This window comes from Gavialis gangeticus, unplaced genomic scaffold (genome assembly GCF_001723915.1).
Source record: "Gavialis gangeticus isolate Ggan-Ray unplaced genomic scaffold, GavGan_comp1, whole genome shotgun sequence".
Lineage (NCBI taxonomy): Eukaryota > Metazoa > Chordata > Crocodylia > Gavialidae > Gavialis > Gavialis gangeticus.
In genome coordinates this window covers 131,688,789-131,695,134 of record NW_017729024.1, presented here as the reverse complement: position 1 = coordinate 131,695,134, position 6,346 = coordinate 131,688,789, and the positions used below count along the sequence as shown (strand labels likewise).

General features: G+C 48.1%; 1 protein-coding gene across 1 annotated transcript in view; it reads left to right on the top strand.

Moving 5' to 3' along the window:
- Positions 1-6,346, top strand: part of DMGDH (dimethylglycine dehydrogenase) — a 101,085-nt gene that overhangs the window by 53,796 nt on the left and 40,943 nt on the right. The gene's annotated exons all lie outside the window — the stretch shown is intronic.

Below are 6,346 nucleotides of genomic sequence, written 5' to 3'. Positions count from 1 at the left end.
CCCACAAAGAAAAGGAACAATATCCAAAATGCCAAGAGCACCCTATAACAGTGCTGTCCAATTGATGACCCACAGACTGCATGTAGGGCGTAAGGGGCTAGCATATGGCCTGCAGGCACCTGCAATTACCTCTTCCATAGCCATGTTGCAGAAGAAGGCTGTGGGGCTGACACATGCTGGTGGCACTGCCCTCACAGCAGGAGCAACATGCTAGCCATGTGGCACATATAGCAGGGGGCAGGAAGCTGCACATGCATTCTATGTGGTGGTGGCAGGGGCATGGGATCCCAGAGAGGACTGTGCCCCACTGGTGCTGTCCACGTGGCAAGGGAGGAATTCCTGGGGGTCCACCCCCATAGGATATGGATGGTATGGTGTGTGGCCCTCCCAGCCACAGGGAATTTGGACATCCCTGCCCTATAGCATGCCACAGGTAAAAGCAGGAGTCATGAAGGCACCACTACTGCCCTGCCACTGCAATAACAGAGAAGTAATTAGTTTATATATGTTCAGATGAGCTTAGAGAAAGGACTGTATCCCATGCTACCAAGGAAGGCCAAAATCCCCACAGTCCATGGCAGTCTGACCAGGGAATAAAATCCCTTTTTGTCCTCAGATTTGGCCATTTGTATGATCTTGTCCAGTCCAAATCCATTCATATATAGGAAAAAGAAAGGAATCCCTTGCGGAGGAGCCTATCAACTGATTGCATGGTGAGGCATTGCACCAAGCAATATCTATTCAGTGGCCTGGTCTTCCCGAATGTGTAACCAACCTAGGGATCTTAACACCTCTCAGCCACATCTTGCATCTCCACTGACAGCGTATGTGGCCATAACAAACAATACCACTGCCTGGACTAATATCCAGAGATATGTAGCATCACATCTCACTGCATCACTCATTCACAGGTTTGGTATGAGGCAAGTTGTCTGTTCATTCTTAGCACTGCAGGAGGAAATTGTGTAGGACTGCAAAAGTTACTTCCTGGCAGTAACCAAACTGGTGTGGTAGCAATGTTACATGGTGAAGTTTGGAAACGTCTTTTCCTTATTATCCAGACTAAGAGCTGCTGTTTTTTATGGAGTCAGTTTTTCTTTTTTTGTGCATCTGCAGAAAGAGCTGTCTGCAGACTTTAATGAAGTTTCAGAGGCTCTTTTGGGGGTTGGAGAAGATTGAGTAGCAACAGATCATTTTTAGGAGTAATGCAGCAACAGACACTGGTTCATACTTCCATAACTTGGCTCATGGAAATATGAACCAAGTTAATGCTGATTTTCATGAGACACCTTTTACACACACTATCACCACTGTGCCATGCTGCTGAGACCCTTGTTTGTGATGGAAACACGGGGTGACCAGGACTGGCCCCTGAACCTTCACATGAGACATCCGTGAAGAGCTCCTCTTGGCATGTAAAGGGCAGAGAAGCCAGATGAGGGAGCCAAAATGTTTCAGAAGCATGTTGTTCTTACCCTGTGGAAGCTGGCAACCCCAGACTACTACATATCCACTGGCAAGCTGTTTAGGGTTGAAATATCTACCTTGCCATACTGATCATTAAGGTTTGCAGGGCAGTTAATCACCTAGACATCACCTAGGCTTGTCAAATTAGAAATGTACCTGAAATAATTTTGGATATGAATGGACAAGGTGTCCAAGCTGTGTATGTGTGATTAAGGGGACACATATCCTCATCTTCTAGCCCTAGTTGAAGCAAGTAACTGTAGTTACAGTAAAGGTTACTACTCCATAGCTGTGCAGGCTGTTATGTACCCCTGTCTGCCTATATGAGAGGTAGAATGTTCTGTATGTCTGGCTCATTTCAGTGTGGGCAAGCTGGTACCTTATTCCTCCTAAGAACAGTCAACCCATAGGGTATCTGTGCCAACTCTAATTTTAGGCAAAATAGAGTTGCCTCCTTTGCATGATTCTAACTTGAATATTTTGAAGGCTTTTAACCTTTAATAGAAATGTAATCCATTCATCCACTGCGAAGTGCTGGTTTGCAGTTTTGTTTGTGCATGGGATGAGGGTGGGCTGCCCATTGTGGGCTTGGGGCCAGGGGCTGTGCCGGCCTCTTCCCAGCAGGGGCGGAGCTGGGTTGGGGCTGCACTCAGGATGGCAGTGGTGCTGGGAGGGGGGGCTATGGGGTGGGTTATAGCCCCTCTCCCAGCACCACTGTCCACTCTGCCCCTGCCCACCTAGAGCACAGCCCCAACCCCGCTGCCAGGAAGAGGCCAGCACAGCCCCTGGCCCCTAGCCCACAGTGGGCAGCTTGCCTTCACCCCACGCACAAATGCAGGGGCCACATGCCCCCATGCCTCCCCTGGGGGTGCACACAGCCACCAGGAGCTGCCTCCCACCCGTACCCCTCTGCACCCTCCGGGATAAGCTACCTGTGGCTCCATCCCCCTCCCTGCCCTGGCCCAGCTGGGCAGTGCCTGCCCCTTCCCCAGCCCCAACCCCACTCCCTCGCTCACCATGGAGGCCTTGATCTGCCCTTCCCCCCCAGACTTCTTGGCAGGAGACTGCTCTCCAAGCTGCTGGGCTGCATTCCTGGCTGCGTGCATGCTGCAGCCGTGCAATGCATGTGGCATTTATTGGTGACATTATTGGCTACATCTGCCAAAAAAAAGCTGATTGCTGATTAATGCCAACTTTCCTTTTATCACTGTCAGTATGATATGGACTGATATATCAGTGCATCTCTAATTAGTAGCTGTTTTTTCCAAACACAAGAAATGGTTAAACCTAAACAAAGTGCTGAAGCTTGATCATTTCCAGTCAAGGGTTAGAGCACAGGTAAATGGGAAGACAGCATCTAAGAATGTGTGCCCCATGGATTTATGGGAAAGAATTTGAGACAGTCTGGATTATTGTGGATGCATCTGCCTGAATGCCTTTACTACATTAAACTCATAGTAGCAGCAAGCATTAGAGGCTACCATGGGATCTGCCCTACAGTCAGTGTGGTGGCTGCCTTACCATGTGATACTGAGTGGTATGTAGATGTATGAATTTGTACTGTGATACGGGAAAAACTAAGGTTGAGCCTGAGTGTGAGAAGGCAGATGGTGTACCTGTCCCTTTGAGAGGGCAAGCAGCCTGAGAGGCAGCTTGCAGGTGGTGAGAGGGACTGCTTAGGGGCTCACTTGACTGGAAGAAGGCCAGGCTTGTGCCATATAATCCCTGAGCTGGAGCCAGACAGGCACTCCAGCCTTGAAAGCCATGAGGAGCTCCTGGCTGCAGAGCACAGGATTCCTGAATTGACAGTAGAACTGGAAGGAAGCAACTTTGCAGGCCTGGGAACAAAGGAGAGTTGTGTGGAGCAGAGAGGCTCATTGGTGCTGACAGATAACCTTTATTTCATGTTAAACCCAGCAAGGATTTGGGTGTCTGCCAGAGGGCTGAGACGGTTTTGATTTAAGTTCCACCAGTGGTTTAGCTTCAAGACCTGCTGAGGGCTGGGTCAAGACCTACTCAGAGAGCTGGTGGCCCAGATATGGGCTAATAGCAGGACCAGAGGGTCTACAAGCTTAACAGAGTGGCTATAGCCAGAAGCTGCCAGGGCCAAGGTGCCTGGTGATCTCAACTAGCAGAGTCAGATGTTCAGGAGGGGCCACTGCTGGAAACCAAGTCCAGGGGGCAAGTTTGGCCAGGGAGCCTGGAGGTCTCAACTGGCCTGAGAGTGGGGCCAGGAGAGGCTAAAGGTTCAGGAGAGACCAGTCAGGGACTGCCAGAGCAGGGGAGCCTGGAGACCTCAACTGGCCCAGGAGTGGAGCCAGGCCCTAGGAGGGACCAAAGGTCCAAGAAGGACCACCACCAGAAACTGATATGGTTAGGGACCCCAATACCATGGGCCTGGGCTAAAAGGCACAGTGAGAGCAGGGGGAGGAGGTTCCTACACAGTGAAGGATGATACAGGAACTGTGAGGCATGGGGTGTGGTGTAGGGAAGGGTGGAGCTGCACACTTAGCGCCTGGGCTACAGGTGCCCTGTAGGGGCACAGAAACAACTAGCCCTTAAGGTTACAGGCACTGCGCGGGGGCACGGACAGGTCAAGAGGGCATATTGAACTTAAGGGCTGAAGCGAGATGGGTGCAGTCCAGGACAGACTAGAATGGACTACAGCTCACCCTCAGGCCTGTGGGTAGCCTCCCTTACCCAACCTTCTTTAAGAACAAGATGGGGCACATGGGCAATCAGGGGAGGGGTACATTAGAGACAGAGCCATGCAGGAGCCACACAGCCACCAGGGGACATCACAGCCCCTGCAACACTGAGGTTAGCGCTCTGTGAAGACAAAGCCAGTGTCTTTTCTCAAGATGCATCAGGATTACCAATAGGAAGAAAAAGAAGAATGACTGAACAGATTGAACAACTCAAAAGCCTATTGGTAAATATCTAGTAACCACAAAAGTTGATTATTTAACCACATAGGCACAGTCTAAGTCAGGGGTGGGCAAAATGCGACCCGTGGGCCAGATGCAACCCTCCAGGCCATTCTATCTGGCCCACAGGGCCCCTAAAAAATTTAGAAAATTAATATTTATCTGCCCCTGGCTGCCTGTCATGTGGCCCTAGATGGCTTGCCAAAACTCAATAAGTGGCCCGCCACCCAAAATAATTGCCCGCCCCTTGTCTAAGTGGTGATCTGAAAGCTGCATACAGCTCGCAAGGGATTTAATTACTGCCTGCACAGCTGCTAGAACCACTGAATTGATGCAGCTCCAGAACCCAAGGGTTGGACTCTGCTGCTACTTGTCCCCCTATCCTCTTGCCCACCACTGAATTCAGGGTCTTCAGCCACCACTGGAGCCTCTAATCAGCAACTGAAGAAGAAGATTGGGGTGAGTGGTGGCAGTGTTCACCCTGGGTTCTGGAGCTGCAACAACACAGCACCATTGGCAACCACACCAGTAAACCACCACCCTACCACCAGATGCAAGTCATCCAGCCCACAAGAAGCCCTATGGGCTGAATCCAAACCACAGGGCCAAATAAGCTGGACAGCCCTCACATGGAGCATAATTTTGAGACCACTTGCCTAAATCAGGTGGAATTCTATAAAGTCAGTAAAGTTATACTAGAACGAAAGTTGCGTGAGTAGAACTGATATCAGACCTTGAATATTTAACTACATAATTTGTAATATTTTGCAAACACTGTTAATGTTATACAGGCATACCTCGGAGATATTGCGGGTTCGGTTCCAGACCACCGCAATAAAGCGAATATTGCAATAAAGCGTGTCACACGAATTTTTTGGTTTCCCAGTGCATATAAAAGTTATGTTTACACTATACTGTAGTCTATTAAGTGTGCAATAGCATTATGTCTAAAAAAACAATGTACATACCTTAATTAAAAAATACTTTATTGCTAAAAAATGCTAACCATCATCTGAGCCTTCAGCGAGTCGTAATCTTTTTGCTGGTGGAGGGTCTTGCCTCGATGTTGATGGCTGCTGACTGATCAGGGTGGTGGTTGCTGAAGGTTGGGGTGGCTGTGGCAATTTCTTAAAATAAGACAACAATGAAGTTTGCCGCATCGATTGACTCTTCCTTTCACGAAAGATTTCTCTGTAGCATGCGATGCTGTTTGATAGCATTTTACCCACAGTAGAACTTCTTTCAAAATTGGAGTCAATCCTCTCAAACCCTGCCGCTGCTTCATCAACTAAGTTTATGTAATATTCTAAATCCTTTGTTGTCATTTCAACAATGTTCACAGCATCTTCACCAGGAGTAGATTCCATCTCAAGAAACCACTTTCTTTGCTCATCCATAAGAAGCAACTCCTCATCCGTTAAAGTTTTATCATGAGATTGCAGCAATTCAGTCACATCTTCAGGCTCCACTTCTAATTCTAGTTCTCTTGCTATTTCCACCACATCTGCAGTTACTTCCTCCACTGAAGTCTTGAACCCCTCAAAGTCATCCATGAGGGTTGGAATCAACTTCTTCCAAACTCCTGTTAATGTTGATATTTTGACCTCCTCCCATGAATCACGAATGTTCTTAATGGCATCTAGAATGGTGAATCCTTTCCAGAAAGTTTTCAATTTACTTTGCCCAGATCCATCAGAGGAATCACTATCTATGGCAGCTATAGCCTTACGAAATGTATTTCTTAAATAATAAGACTTGAAAGTCGAAATTACTCCTTGATCCATGGGCTGCAGAATGGATGTTGTGTTAGCAGGCATGAAAACAACATTAATCTCGTTGTACATCTCCATCAGAGCTCTTGGGTGACCAGGTGCATTGTCAATGAGCAGTAATATTTTGAAAGGAATCTTTTTTTCTGAGCAGTAGGTCTCAACAGTGGGCTTAAAATATTC